Genomic DNA, 15102 nt, shown 5'->3' with positions numbered 1-15102 from the left:
ACATTATATTAAAAAAAATGTTGTTCTTCCTACTGTCCAAAAGTCATAACAATTGTTGGACTATGACTGAGTCATATTTGCACCTGAAATTTGTCTCACACACAGCCTTTTCCATGTGCGAAAACGGTCCATGTGTTGCAAAAGTTAAAATACCAATTATGAACAAAGCTGCTTGTTTGCCCAGGCCAAAAAAAAAATTGGAAGGGTCACTGTTTTGTCACAGGAAAAACAGAGTCATGTGTTAGTGAAAAATGGGGAAGGCATGGCTCAACCGTATTTTAATTTTATATTGTTGTCCGTGGAAAATTCTGAAGAAAGTCATTTATTCATGAGACTCCAGTCAATAGGAGCAGCTACAGAAGCAACCAAACCAGGGACTGTTGCACTGGGGTGGAGAGAGGAGAGGAGGGCAAAATGGAGCCTACACAGGATCACTCTTCCTCAGTCTTCCCTGTACAGTTGTGGGTCAGTCATACTCTGAATGAAAAGGAGGACTTGTGGCACCTTAGAGACTAACAAATCTATTTGAGCATAAGCATCCGATGAAGTGGGCTGTAGCTCACAAAAGCTTATGCTCAAATAAATTTGTTAGTCTCTAAGGTGCCACAAGTCGTCCTTTTCTTTTTGCGAATACAGATTAACATGGCTGCTACTCTGAAACCTGTCATACTCTGGAGGCACTAGGACCTAGGTGGTCCTTAGTTGGGGGAAAAACTGCAGAGAGGAACCAACCAGCCAGAGGCTCCATCCGGATGGGCAGAAGCTGCCATAGCAGGGACATCTGCGCGGTAAAGAACTTTCTACCGCCCTGTGCTGACAGGCTGTTTGCTCCGAGCCTTCCCCTCCCTCACAGTCCCTTCACCTCAGCTTCACTCCACCCCTGCTCCTCTTACCCTCTCCTACCCTACCCCCGCTCACTTCTCTTCCCTTCCCATTTAGCTGATCCCTTCCTAACTAAATCCATCCCCCGTAAAATGTGGAACTAACATGCCATTTGATGCCCTCACGTTGGTCCCTCTGCTGGTCCCCACCCTGTCTCTCTCTGGTCTATTTAGATTGTCACGTCTTCGGGGTAGAAACTGTCTGTTGCTTTGTTGGTACTGTGCCTTGCACAATGGGAGCCATTCTTGGTTGGTCCGTAGGCACTACTGTAATAAACGTGATTAATATTTTACAAAAAATGTAGTTTAAACCACTTTCATAATCTTTATGAGTAAAAACTATTAAAAATCCTATGCACTACCTCAGACGATACTGGGTGAAAGGTGTAGACTAATAGAGGCACCTTGCCCAGCAGTAAGCTGGATGGGGTAACAAGGGTCAGCACTTTTTATAACAAAACCGTAAGAGTCAGAGGCCTATATTGATAGAAGTGAGTAGTGATTTTGGATGCCCCCCCCCCCCAACACTGAAGCACCCATAATCGCTAGTCAATTTTGAAAATATAGGCCACGTTTTTTTGCCAGAGAACTCATTGCTGTGACAGTCATGCAGCTTTTCTTAAGAGTATCTGAAACTGCCCAGACCCGTCTGTAGAAGAAAATCATGTTTCAGTTTATTATTTGTAATATGGTAGTACTTAAAAGTCCCAACAAAGGTCAGGACCCTATTGTGCCAGATGCTGTACAAACATACAGTGACAGATTGTCCCTGCCCCAGAGAGTTTATAATCCATGGTGGTATAAGCTTCTGCATGCTACCTGGCTCACCCATGCAGCAGAAGGATCTTCTCATGCAGCTATCAGAACTTTCATCTCCAATTCCACACCTCACCCCACCCAGAGGAAAGTGGCATAATCATCACACCCACTGGAGGCATATGTATTATCTGTGTTGCAGTAGAACCAGGAGCACCAGTCTTGGACCAGGGCCCAGAGTGCTAAGCTCTGTACAAACACAGAACAAAACGTGGTGGCATCTTCCCCCAGATAACAGAACTGCTTTGATCCAAGCGAGGATAGAGGAGGAGAGGTAAGTGATGCAGAATCACGGAACCCAACTTTGAGCTCCATTACCATGTGCCAATATGTGTACAATCAATTGCACAATGCATCAAGTGGCCTGACTGCCACTGCTTCCGGGGGGTGCTTTCAGAGCTCCTGCATGACTTTCCAAGGCCACACAGACCTTGATGCCTGCCCATGTCTATGAGTCAAAGCCAGTTTTCCTGATTATCTGCCGCCTACTTCCTAACTCCCACACCAGATCGCCCTCCCTTCAGATTTTTAAAGGGGACACAGGAACTGCTCTGGATCTTACAATATCCATATTTGATTGTGTGTGCTGCACTAATGTCTACAGCAGGTCCAGTGATCTTCAGAAAGTCCACAGGGATTCAAAGCTGAGAGGTGGAGTTGGAATCATGGTGTGAAACTTTGGGAGCAGGGTAGTAGCAGGAAGCCAACTTGTGGCAGATTTTTTGGGAGCCAGTAGGGCCATGTGGAGCTCCTTAATGGAAATTCACTCATTACTCCAAGAGTAAGTGCTATGAGCTTGGGATGGTTATACGTATTTTTCACACATAAAGAAGTTGAATCACTGATACTAAATGCAAAAAACTTAGTTCAGCCTTATCTTTATAATGTAACTATACATCTACACACACTCTAACCCTGTAACCTTAACAGTGCATAACAAATTTATGTCTTAAAGAGTCAATATTAAGGCTGTCCATACAAACCTTACCTCAGTTCCACTTTGTGCATGTATCATGATACAAACTGCATGATCACATATTAGTTCTCAGATTCAATATTTTCTTTAAATACACTTGTATAGCATCTTGTACTACCCATCTATGCCAGATTGACTGAAGGTAATTTAAAATGATGAGTACACAGAAAAACATAAGTCACGCTTCATCTGCTGTATAAGAAGCAGCAAACAGTATTAAGTGTTAGCATACACAGGAAATTACCATTGACTTACAATATTAACACTTTTCATAAGCCATGTACCAATCATCTTTCATTAACACATCTGTCTTTATACAACTACTATTTAATATAGTAACCAAAGGAAAACAATTTTATGTCAGAACTTTTTTGGAAAGAATTTAGTTTTCAATTTATTTACATCTGTCCTCTTAAGAATATGCCAATGACTTTTAAATCAGTAGCCAGTGGAGCATATTCTACAGTACAAGGTCCCTTTGCCAGGGCACCCCCAGGGCTGTGCACCAGCATTCTGCTCTCGGGGTATGTGGCTTTTCCTGTACACCTGCCCAGTCTCAAGAGGCTCAGGCGGAGGCCTGAGCCCCAGATAGTCCACCCCTTCCAGGGGTTGTCACTAAACACAAACCAATTGCCTCTCAGATGTGGTAAAGTTCTCTTCTGGAAAGCTGGGGGCCCAACTAGGCTCACTGGCTAGTGTAAAGGCATCACAAGTGGATCCACAACAGGTCCGCTCTTCCTCCCTCCTGGGAGGGGTCACCAGGCAGTGATCAACTGAGCAGTTTTTAATCTTTAGTCAGCCCTTGCTCCAGGAGCTGAATACTGGAGACCTTCTCTTCTCAGAAGTGTGCCACTGACTGGACTGGGCTTTTAAGCTCTTCCTTCAAATTCTGACATTTCTCACAGGTGCGCTGACAGGGCAGGGAACCCTTAGCCATGGACGGTGCATGAGCCCCTGCTTCGGGGAGGCTAGCCATGAGGCCTCGCCCCTTCCACCCGAGCCAGATTCCACCCCCCCCCCCCACCCCCAATGCCTGCCAGAGCCCTGAGCGTACAGCTGGAGGAGCCACGGCCGAACGGCCCTGGTCTGCTCGCTGGCCCCAGGGCCAGGCCGCTCGCTGGCCCCAGCCACCTGCTGGCATATGGCTGGAGCTGAGCTGGCACCGAGCTGGCACCAGCTTTGGGAACAGGGTGCAGTGTGGGTAGGGCCAGGGCTTGGCTTAGGAGAGGCTTAGCCTCCCCTGGCCTATTATTCCTCCTGCCCATGCCCTGAGCTACATTAGATTGTTAACTCTGTGTTGCCCAGTGTGGGGTTTGTACACCCCACCACAGCTAGCAATGAGATCACCTATTGGGACTGACCAGGTGGTCACCTGACAAAGGGCCTGGAAGGTTAAAAAAGGACAGGACCTCTTTGCTCCTTCAGCTTTAGCTGGTGAAAATGGCTGAAGAGAGGAGCTGCATGTAGGGCCCAAAGGGGAAGCCTGCTCCTCTGAATAAAGAGAGCCTCCAAGGACTCCAAGGGAAGGGTGAGCTAGCCAGGGGCACTGCATTTAGGATGTTTGAAGTTTTCTAAATGATCTGTACTCTCTTATGCTTTATTTGTTAACTAAAGAACAATGGTGTTAGACTCTTTTATACAGAATTCTGTGTGTGTTAAGTGTTACTTCTACCACCAGCCCCCCCGAAGAGGAGAGACAGAAGGCTCACACCTTGGGTGGTGTTCCAGGAGAGACTGTGTTTAAGCTCCAGGAGAAGTTCAAGGCATCAGCACTGGTTCCAGGGACTGGGTAGAGGAACCACATGGTCTAAACTCTCAGAATGGGGGGGCTAGACAGGGGCTCTGCATCCCAAGTGTGTGCACCGAGACCCAAGACAGGGACAGTGCCTGGGCTCTGTTCAGAGTCCAGATGCTAAAGACACATGGGTATTCAATGGTGGATCCCTTCCTAGCAATCTGGAGGGCTGCCAGCAAGGGGAACCCGAATTGATCTGTGGCATCTTTTCTACAAACTTAGACACACATGTATGATACTATAAAGACAGAACATGAGATCATGCAACTGAAGATTGTTACAACGCACATGTGCAACAGAGAGCTACAGTTTCGTGTTCAACCTTAACATTAGCACTTCCTGAAATAAGTTCTGAACTGTGCAACACTAGTGTTCATTAAAAGGTTTGTTTTGCATTTAATTAATCTGAGGGTGCTCCCGTGAACTGGGTAACAGCCAACCTCATTCTCTGAGCTTGTTCAGCCAAGAAGCGTACTGATACCTTACAAAAAAGGAAAGCCCCTCAAGTATACTTCTTTTTTAAAAAAAGCTTAGCCACACAGACAGTTACCCAAGCATGCATGCTGTGAAGTCTGGATTAGGATACACATACATGGTATGTATCCTAAAGATGGCTTAGCCATCTCCTGCCCTTACAGGAATCACAGACTCCTTTCATCATTTGTACCTGCTGTGGCTCCCTTCGACATCCACAACCCCATCTCTCCTGTGTTATTCCAGTTCAGTCCACTGTGTCCAATGGACCCAAGATCAGAGGAGTCTGGGGGAGAAGATTCCATCACATCTCTACTATGGTTCTATACTGAAGAGCAGGGGTCGGCAACCTATGGCACGCGTGCCAATTTTTAATGGCACTCTGCTGTCTGCCAGGGACAGCAGCGTGCAAATAAAAATCCTGCCCGGCCCACTCTTCTCCGCCCACTGCTCTCTCCTTGCAGGGCAGGCAAGCTTCCCCCTCCCCCCACCTCTTCCCCCAGCGTGCGGGGTTCCTGCCCCTCCTTTTCTCCCTCCCTGCGGCTGATCAGCTGACGGCCCTTGCTACCGAGGTGGAGAGGGAAAAACGGAGCCGCAGTGCGCTCTCTGCTCCCAGGACCTTGGGGAAGGGGGTGGAATTGGCATATCCCCTCCAGCCCCCTGCCATGAGCCGCTCAGGGCAGGGGGCTGGGAGCACCCCCACAACCCCAGCCCACACCCCCCAACCCTCTGCCCTGACCCCTGCACCCCCTCACACACCCCCAGCCCTCTGCCGTGACCCCTGAACCCTCCTCACACACACCCAGCCCTGTGCCCTGACCCCTGAACCCTCCTCACACACACCCAGCCCTGTGTCCTGACCCCTGCACCCCCCCACAACCCCAGCCCTGACTCCGGCATCCCCCACATATACCCAGCCCCCCGCCCCCTGCCCTGACTCCTGCACCCCCCACATCCCCACCCCCACCCCTCGCACCAAACGGGAGCTCCTGCACGCACACACACACACACATATATTCCCACCTGCACCCCTCACACCAAATGGGAGCCGCCCAGGTAAGCACTACACACCCAAACCTCCTGCCTGAACCCTAAGCCCCCTCCCTCGTTCTAGCTCCTGGCCAGACCCTGCACCCCAACCCCCAGCCTGCTCCTTCACCCCCAGCCCTGTTCTCAGTGCACTCCCACCCTCGTCTCAGTGCAGAGAGAGGAAGAGAATGGGCCAGAACCAGGGAGAAAGTAGGTACCTACTCTATGTGTTCAGGGCCGAGACCCCAGACCAGCAGTGGGCTGAGCGGGGCCGGCAGCTGGGACCCTGGCTGGCAGGGGCCAGCGGATGGAACCCCAGCCCGGCAGTGGGCTGAGCCACTCAGCCCGCTGCCGGCCCGGGGTCCCGGCCGCCGGCCCCGCTCAGCCCGCTGCCGGCCCGGGGTCCCGGCCGCCGGCCCCGCTCAGCCCGCTGCCGGCCCGGGGTCCCGGCCGCCGGCCCCGCTCAGCCCGCTGCCGGCCCGGGGTCCCGGCCGCCGGCCCCGCTCAGCCCGCTGCCGGCCCGGGGTCCCGGCCGCCGGCCCCGCTCAGCCCGCTGCCGGCCCGGGGTCCCGGCCGCCGGCCCCGCTCAGCCCGCTGCCGGCCCGGGGTCCCGGCCGCCGGCCCCGCTCAGCCCGCTGCCGGCCCGGGGTCCCGGCCGCCGGCCCCGCTCAGCCCGCTGCCGGCCCGGGGTCCCGGCCGCCGGCCCCGCTCAGCCCGCTGCCGGCCCGGGGTCCCGGCCGCCGGCCCCGCTCAGCCCGCTGCCGGCCCGGGGTCCCGGCCGCCGGCCCCGCTCAGCCCGCTGCCGGCCCGGGGTCCCGGCCGCCGGCCCCGCTCAGCCCGCTGCCGGCCCGGGGTCCCGGCCACAGGCCCCGCTCAGCCCGCTGCCGGCCTAGGTGAACGGAACCCCAGGCCGGCAGAGGGCTGAGCAGGCCGGCGGTGTAAGATCGGCATTTAAATTTAATTTTAAATGAAGCTTCTTAAACATTTTGAAAACCTTGTTTACATATGACAATAGTTTAGTTATATAATATATAGACATAGAGAGAGACCTTCTAAAAAATGTTAAAATGTAGCATTGGCACCCAAAACCTTAAATTAAAGTGAATAAATGAAGACTCGGCACACCACTTCTGAAAGGTTGCTGACCCCTGCTGTAGAGTCTGCATGTCACGTGTGTCTGAATTAATAAAATCCTGGTAAAGTGGTCTTCTGCTCTACTAGTCATTAGAAAGTCCATAACCTGTAAGTGTATAATAAGAGTTGTTGGAGAGCTGTTCAGATTAACAGGCCTCAAAAAAGCGTTGCCCTCTTATGTCACAGTCTCCCCACCCAATAACCGTGTTCATATGACACCATCAACTGTCCTGTGAGGAAGAAGTGCCTCTAATGTCACAAACCCACCATCCAGCCATAAGTTTGTCATTGGAGCAAGGGACACAGAAGAGGAGAGGGAGCAGAGGACAGTGGTGATGGAGAGCAATACTAAACAAGTTCTCTTGGGATGGGGTACCTGCTAATCTTACAACATGGATTTACAGATTCCAAGTGTATGAACAATCAGCTGTATAAAGGGAAGACTTAACAATTTGTGATTGTGCTGGTTCTGAGCTAGGGCTGTTATGAACTTGTGACCTCAGAAAAAGCCCTTTGCAGGAGCTTGTAATAGGATTGTCAGTCGGTTGGGAGGCCTAGTGGTTAGCGTCCACTCAGTTGTGGGGCAGTGGTAGGGGAGCCCAGGCCCACCCACTCCACTGGACTCCAAACCAGGGCCCTAGGAGGGTTGGCAGCATTCGACCTCCGGGAATACCCTCTAAGTTACCCTCCCTGAGTCGCTTCCTACCACTGCTTCTCTCCGCTTCTGGTCGCAGATAGGGAAAAAGAAAAATGAAGAGGAAACCAAACAGTCAGCCCCAGCCAGGCTCAGCTTACAGTCCTGGTACTAGTTGGGGGATAATCTCTGGTAAATTTATGGACATCTGTGTAGGTTCTTTTATTGTTTTTAGTAGGTTTTCACTGTAATGCTTCCATCTTAAGAATAAATGTGCTTGCTTAGAAAGAGCTGTGTGGTAACTTGTGATGCTGGTGGCTACAGCTGATCATAGCCTTCAGATAGAAAGCAAGGCACAGATGCTGGGCTGTTTAAGCAGTCTGGCTTGCTGGGGAAATTACAGTCTAGGCAGGGAACTGTGCAGCCTGGAAATACTTCAGTCAGGAGAGAAAGAGAGATATGTCTCTGCCCAAGAGAGGTGATGGCCGAGAAGCTGGGAGCCCTTAAGGAACCACAAGAGGGGGAACATAGGTGCAACTGTACTCAGACTTTAAGGTCAGAAGGGACCATCATGATCATCTAGTCTGACCTCCTGCACAAGGCACAAAACCTCACCCACCCACTCCTGTAATAGTCCCATAACCTCTGGCTGAGTTACTAAAGTCCTCAAATCATGGTTTAAAGATTTCAAGCTACAGAAAATCTGCCATTTACACTAGTCTAAACCTGCAAGTGATCTGTGTCCTATGTTGCAGAGGAAGGTGAAACTGAGCCATGACAGGTAGTTCTACAAACAAGCACTGTGTTTCTGTACTTTCGTAAGCTTGACCAATTATGCCAGACAATTCTTTGTATGCCAACAGCAACACAGCCTGACAAATGAGATTCAGTATGAGTCCACAAAGACAAGAGGATACAACAGGCATACAAAACCAATTATAAGAAAAATCCTTTCAAATACAAACATAATATTTATGTCTGCATAAATTAAAGAACAAAGTATGAGTTTCCAAGTTCTTTCTTTGTTCAAGAAATGAGTATGATGCAGTGACACCAGACTGAAAGAGAAGAGGAGGATGTTATATTATCTTCCAAAACCTTTGTTACATATAGTATCAACATTAAATCATTAAGAGCCTACTTGTGTAATGTGCTGAAAGCCTCCTGGAAAGAGATGAGCACCCTCAACTCCCATTGACTTTAATGGGAGTTGAAGATTCTCAACACTTTTAAGGATTAGGCCCTAGATCTGCTTAAAAATATAGTGTAGGATAAAAAATGTTTGATTCTTGTTTTCAAAAATTAAGCTAATTAACCGGGTTTTAAACATGGCGTGCATGATGGCCCACATTTTAAAGAGTTCATACTCTGCTGAAGAAGTGTAACATAAAACTTCCTGGGAGGGACTAGAAATTGTTAGAATTATGTTAATTCTGGGAAAGCTACATTTTGAACAAAAATATGTAATCTCCATTTCCCTAAAAGAGGCTATCAGCATTAGGTCATAAGTGCCTCTTTCTGAAAGTTTCAGAGTAGCAGCCGTATGCATCCAATGAAGTGAGCTGTAGCTCATGAAAGCTTATGCTCAAATAAATTTGTTAGTCTCTAAGGTGCCACAAGTCCTCCTTTTCTTTTTGCGGATTCAGACTAACCCGGCTGCTACTCTGAAACCTTTCTGAAGGATGTTTACATGAAAGATTTGGGGCGGAAAAAGAGTCCACTTGATTCATTGTTAAAGCTCTGAGGTTGCCTGACTACACAGTTATACTAACAGTAGTAGATTATCATCAGTCACAGTACTTTGCACTTGTATCACTTTTCTGAAGACCACAAACATTAAGTCTCTGAACAGCCCAAGAGGCAGATGACCCTTTTATGCAGATGAGAAGACTGAGCCACAGCAGGCTAAATCAGTGACAGAACCCCACGATTTCCAGCTCTCTGTTCAGATTGCTAGACTACACACCACTACAGGCTCAACTGTCTTTTCTAGCAGATAAGTCTTCTAGCACGTGGTCTACAACATAAGAGGTCCCAATGTTTGTTTTCAGTAAAATGCTCATTACAACAAGCATAGAATCATAGAAGTGTAGGACTGGAAGGGACCTCAACCAATCATCTAATCCAGTCCCCTACACTCAAGGCAGAACTAAGTAATAACTAGACCATTCCTGACAGGAGTTCGTCTAACCTGATCTTAAAAGCCTCCCATGATGGAGATTCCACAACCTCCCTCGACCATTTGTTCCAGTGCTTAACTACCCTGACAGTTGAGAAGTTTTTCCTACCATCCAACTTAAACCACCCTTGCTGCAATTTAAGACCACTGCTTCCTGTCCTATCCTCAGAGGTTAAGGGGAAATTTTTTTCATTCTCCTCCTTGTAACAACCTTTTATATACTTGACAACTGTTATGCCCCCCCAATATTAAATTGTCCTTCAGAATCTCAGATTTTATTTTAGAAAAGGGGTGGGCTACACTGAAAAGTTACAATGGCTTAGCTTTGTCTCTCAGGGGAGAGAGAATTCCACACCCCTGAGCAAGATAAGTTAAAGTGTGGCAGTCTTCTTCCAAGCTCTGCCCATGTGAGATGCCAGAATAAGACACCACTCAGTATAAAGTGAGCAAATACTAAAATATGACTGTGCTGCTCTCTGAGCTCCCCTGGACTCCTTAAGCTGGGTTCTTCTTTGGTCAGACTTCAACACGCCCATGCGCTTTGCTGGCCCCTTTGATTTAGTTCCTTCTTGATTGGGGGTGGAAAAGTAGGATGGTATCTTCTAAATGCCACCCCCTTGTGGCACAAGGGCTAGTTCTAAACTGGAAACTTGCTGTCCACACCAGCGTTTTTGTCGGTCAGGGATGTGTTTTTTCACACCCTTGACCGACAAAAGTTTTGCTGACAGAAGTGCTAGTGTAGACAAAGTCTTAACTACATCGTTCAGGGGTTTGGATTTTTAAAATCTGAACTTTTGGAGGACAAGATAAGAGGATCGGACCAGAATAGAGAGCAATATTCATCCTGACAACTCTGAATGAACTCAGTACCACCACACATATACACACCTTAGATTGCTCTGAAACACATCTGGACACTACTTCTGAAACAGATCCTTGCCTATTCTAAGTAGGGAAAGCCAGTGAACAACAATAGAGCCATACAATGGAAATTACAACTCCTTCAGAGAAGGCAACCTACCAGGCCCCTGGAGAATGCAACAGTCTACCAGGTCTTAAAAAGCCAATCCTTGGTACCAACACACACTTCCTACTAGTGTCCTGCCTCCAACCTTCCCCATTTAGCCATGCTGACATGGACTCTCCACAGTCAGGTTTCAATCCATGACTCGGGGGAGGGACAGCTCAGTGGTTTGAGCATTGGCCTGCTAAACCCAGAGTTGTGAGTTCAATCCTTGAGGGGACCGTTTAGGGATCTGGGGCAAAAATTAGGGATTGGTCCTGCTTTGAGCAGGGGGTTGGACTAGATGACCTCCTGAGGTCCCTTCTCAACCATGATATTCTATGATTCTATGTGACACAGAGACAAGCCCTAAAAGCTAGTCAACAACCTCTTTATGGCAACTGAAAGAGAACAAACCTCAACACTGATACTATTCAGTATCTTTGCAATGTTCAAGGCAGTCAATTACAAGGTGCTACTGACCTTACAAGACCTATCCTGAGTGGATGGTGCAGCATTATCATTGCTGCAATAATTTCTCCTGAACTGGCCCCAGAGCGTAGCTGCTCCCCATCCCCAAGAGCATTCACATGCACAGATCTGCAGAAATCACTGCTGCCCCTGCCTCTTTTCCCTTCAATATGACAACTCACGGATAAGTTGCAAGATAACGTAGGCTCAATTGCCAAAAACATACCAACACCACCCAGCCTTGTATCTCCTCAGCAAACTTTATTGACTGGACACCACCAGGTGTCACACTGCCTATGTGAAATCAAACACCTGGACAAAGGGAGGCTTGCTCACACTGACCCCAGGCTAGAGCTGAAGAGCAGAGTCCACTATGGAGAACTCAAGATTAATCTTGCTGTATTTGGTGACAGAACCCCAGAGAAGTTTGAGAGAGCACTCAATTGAATTCTGACTATGCTGGAGTTTGCAGAGTGCTAAGAAAACAAGGTCCTACCCCCGGAAGTGTCCTACAATAAAAGCAACAACAACAGAAAGACAACACAATACTGGATACCAGAGCCCTAATCTAAATGTGAAGCTTGGAGAAACCTATGGCTTTTACTTCCCTACCTCACAGGAGTATTGGGAGGAGCAATACATTAAGGACTGTGAAATGCTTTGAGATCTAATGAAAAAAGGAAATGTAAGAGCTAAACATTATTATATTACATATTTTAATCATGGAACAAAATATACTTAAGACATCACACTATTTACTTTGTAGATGCTTGGAAGAGGAGAGGTGTGAAAGCTTATCCAGCATGGCAAAGGTGGGCATATTAAAATTCAGACCAAGTACCATTGCCAGCATTAAAGACGAAAGACCAGAACCTGAAAGGGACAGGGGAACAACTACAGCTGGAAAGCAACAGTTAAACACTCCAACAGGCAGATAGGAATCCCAAATTTCACTGGGCAACTAGACAGACCGACAGCCTAGTAGCCTCAGGGAAATGCTGGCACAACCAGCTCTTGTCCCTTGCCCCAGAGAACCTGCCTCAGCCTCGGGGAGTTCAGGGCAGGAAGTATCTAGCTTCGAGGCGAACTGACTTGACACTGCCCCCGCCAGCTGCCCTGGGCCAGCGCAGCACCTCGGGCGGTGTGGGGAATGGGAGCAGCTTCTCCAGCACCAGTGTGGGGCTCCAGAGCCCCCCAGACCAGCCCTCCTCCAGCTAGCCCTTGCCCCCAGCATTCCCCAGCTACGCAGGGAAGACGGTCCCAAGCAGAGGCGAGCCCCCGCCCCATGAGGGCAGCTGTCATCTCCCTAAACCCCCAACCCTCACATCCCCCAGTTCTCCCCAGGAGGACTCCGCCCTCGCTGCCCTCAGAGCCCTGTCACTGCTTCCCCCGCCCCCAGAGTGCCCTCCCCGCAGGGTCCCCTCCGCTCCCCACCAACGCCAGTCCCTGCTGCAGCGCCAGCCGCCCCCGGCCCCCGCTGCCCCCTCCCCGGGGTCGCCCCAGCTCCCCCCCCATCACAGTCACGCACCCGCCGCCTGTAGGGTCCCCCTCACCGTCCCAGTAGCACCCAGGGCCTATCGCACGACGCCGTCGGGCACGACCACCGGCCGGTCCCGGTGCCCCGGGCGAAGTCTCAGCGGGGCCTGGTCCGCCCCATACCCCGGCTCCAGCGGCCGCCGGACGCCGCCTACTGCCTCCCTCCTGCTGTCACGGCGGCCGAGAATAGCCCCGCCCACACCCATACAGCCAATCAGCGCACGGGACTACACAGAAGGATAGACATCTCGCCCAATCGTCTGCCAGACCTGACTCTAGACGTCATGGCAGTACCTGGACGGCTCGAGCTACGAGCAGTCTGGGGAAGAGCGTAATCCAGCCGCGGCCCGGGATGGCGAGGGGCGGGGCCTACCCGCGCCCCTCAGCGTGGGGGAGGGGCTGCCTCCGGGGGCCGTCGCGGGGCGCGCGCGAGGGGCCGGGGCGCGGCCGGCCGGAGCGGGGCCCTCCCAGTGCCTGGGGCCGGGCTCGGCCCGCGCCTGGGCCCTCGGGCTGCAGCCGGGCCGGGCTCGAGCCCCAGGCAAGGCGGTCCGGCTGCGGCTGAGCTGGCGCCTCCTCCGCGGCCCCCAAACCCAGACCCGTGGGCGCTTTGGGGTCGCAAAGCTTCCCCACGGCGGAAACCTTCCGGCCGGACCGGAGAAGGCGCCGCGTGTGTGACTCGGTGCCCGAGCGCCCCGGGGAGCCGCGCTGGGCTGGTTGCGGGCGCCGGGCTGGGTGACTGAGGAGCGCCCCCGCACGGGGGCGAAGGACCCCCCGCTACTGCGCTGTTTGCGGCCGTTAGGGCGCTGCGGGGTTGCCGCTCGCCGCTCCCTGAGCACGGGCTTGCGGAGCAGAGGCCTCGGGGGTAGGCGTCGAGCGGGGCCAGGGCGTTGGCAGAAGGTCTCCCGGGGAGCGGCTGCGGCTCCTCTCTCGGAGCAGAGAACTGGCTGAATGGCCGCGGAACCGCTGAACCGTCCTCCCTGGCTCATGTTGCCTCGAGTCTGTCTGTGTGAGGCCCCGGGTTTGGTCGATGCCCTGGAAGACAGTCACCGAACTCCCACTCGTGGGCCTGATGGAAACATGGCGGATGTGGGAATGGGCTGCCACAGAAACCTTCAGTGGGTCTTTCCGCCCCCTGAGAGAGTCTAGTACCAGCTGAGGCTCTGTGATTAGTTTGGAAAGACCCTGTCTATTTGGGGTCTACATAGTTCTTACCCCAGCCTGAAGACTTCTGAGGTGCAGTCTCACCTGCGGTGTAACAAATATGGATGACAACGTGTGGCCCAGGAGGCCCTTGCCGTTGTTTGAGGGCTGTGCTTTAGAGTAGAGATCAAGCTGGTCATAGTGAAGAAGCTTTCCTTGAGGAAATAAGCCTGGTGGATGGGGAGTCTAGAGTGGCCCTGATGAAGTCTATCCACTGGATTGGGGTTAGTGTAGACTTCCTTAGATTGATGCGAAAGCCCAGGAACTAAAATAGGGCGAGGGCCTTGGTGGTTGCTGACTGAGTCTCTTGGGTGGTGCAGCCCCATAGGAATGAGTCATCCAGATATGGAAAGACTGCGGTGCCCCACTGATGCAAGTGAGCCACTACTCCTGAGAGGACCTTCATGAAAACCCTCACCACAGAGAGCCCAAAGGGGAGGACACGATATCGGTAATATTCTGAGCCTATGACAAAGCATAGAAAGTGCTCGTGGGAGAGGAAACTAGCAGTATGGAAGTCGATGTCTTGGAGGTCAAAGGAGACAAACCAGTCCCCTGGATCTAGGGATAACATGGTGGCTAGCGTTACCATCCTGAAGTGCTGCAATAGGACATAGGTGTTCACGTTTCTGAGATCAAAAATCAGCCTTCAGTTGCTCTTTCTTTTGTGAATCAGGAAGCATTTGGAATAGAACCCTCTTTGGACAAATTTTGGGGGAACCAGCTCCATCACCCCAAAATCCAGGAAGGACTCGACTTCCTGTTTTAGGAGATCCTCATGAGAGGAGTTCCTGATGAGGGACGGTTTGGGAGTGGGGAATATAGTGGAAATGAATGGAGTATCCCCTAGCAACCACCTCCAGGATCCACTTGTCTGAGGTGATATACTCCTAGGTAGGTGAGACAGGCGGTCTCCAAAAGGGGGGGAAGATGGCAGAGTTGTGCAGTAGAGGTTGTTTGAGGCTCTTGATGAG

At 51.0% G+C, this 15102-nt stretch overlaps 1 protein-coding gene across 5 annotated transcripts in view; it reads right to left on the bottom strand.

Annotated features, from left to right (window-relative positions):
* Nucleotides 1-13161, bottom strand: part of MARCHF2 (membrane associated ring-CH-type finger 2) — a 93782-nt gene extending 80621 nt beyond the window's left edge. For 2 of the 5 annotated variants that reach the window (XR_006287422.1, XM_037885460.2), the window contains exon 1: nt 12946-13161. The gene's annotated coding sequence lies outside the window, so the exon portion shown is untranslated. Of the gene's footprint in view, nt 1-12920 lie in introns of all 5 variants that reach the window. The other 3 variants (XM_043535750.1, XM_043535751.1, XM_037885461.2) reach the window with 3 other exon arrangements.
* Between the last annotated feature and the right edge of the window lie 1941 nt (nt 13162-15102).

Source organism: Chelonia mydas, chromosome 25 (assembly GCF_015237465.2).
Source record: "Chelonia mydas isolate rCheMyd1 chromosome 25, rCheMyd1.pri.v2, whole genome shotgun sequence".
Lineage (NCBI taxonomy): Eukaryota > Metazoa > Chordata > Testudines > Cheloniidae > Chelonia > Chelonia mydas.
Note: the sequence above shows the minus strand (reverse complement) of the source record. Positions and strands in the feature narration are given on the sequence as shown.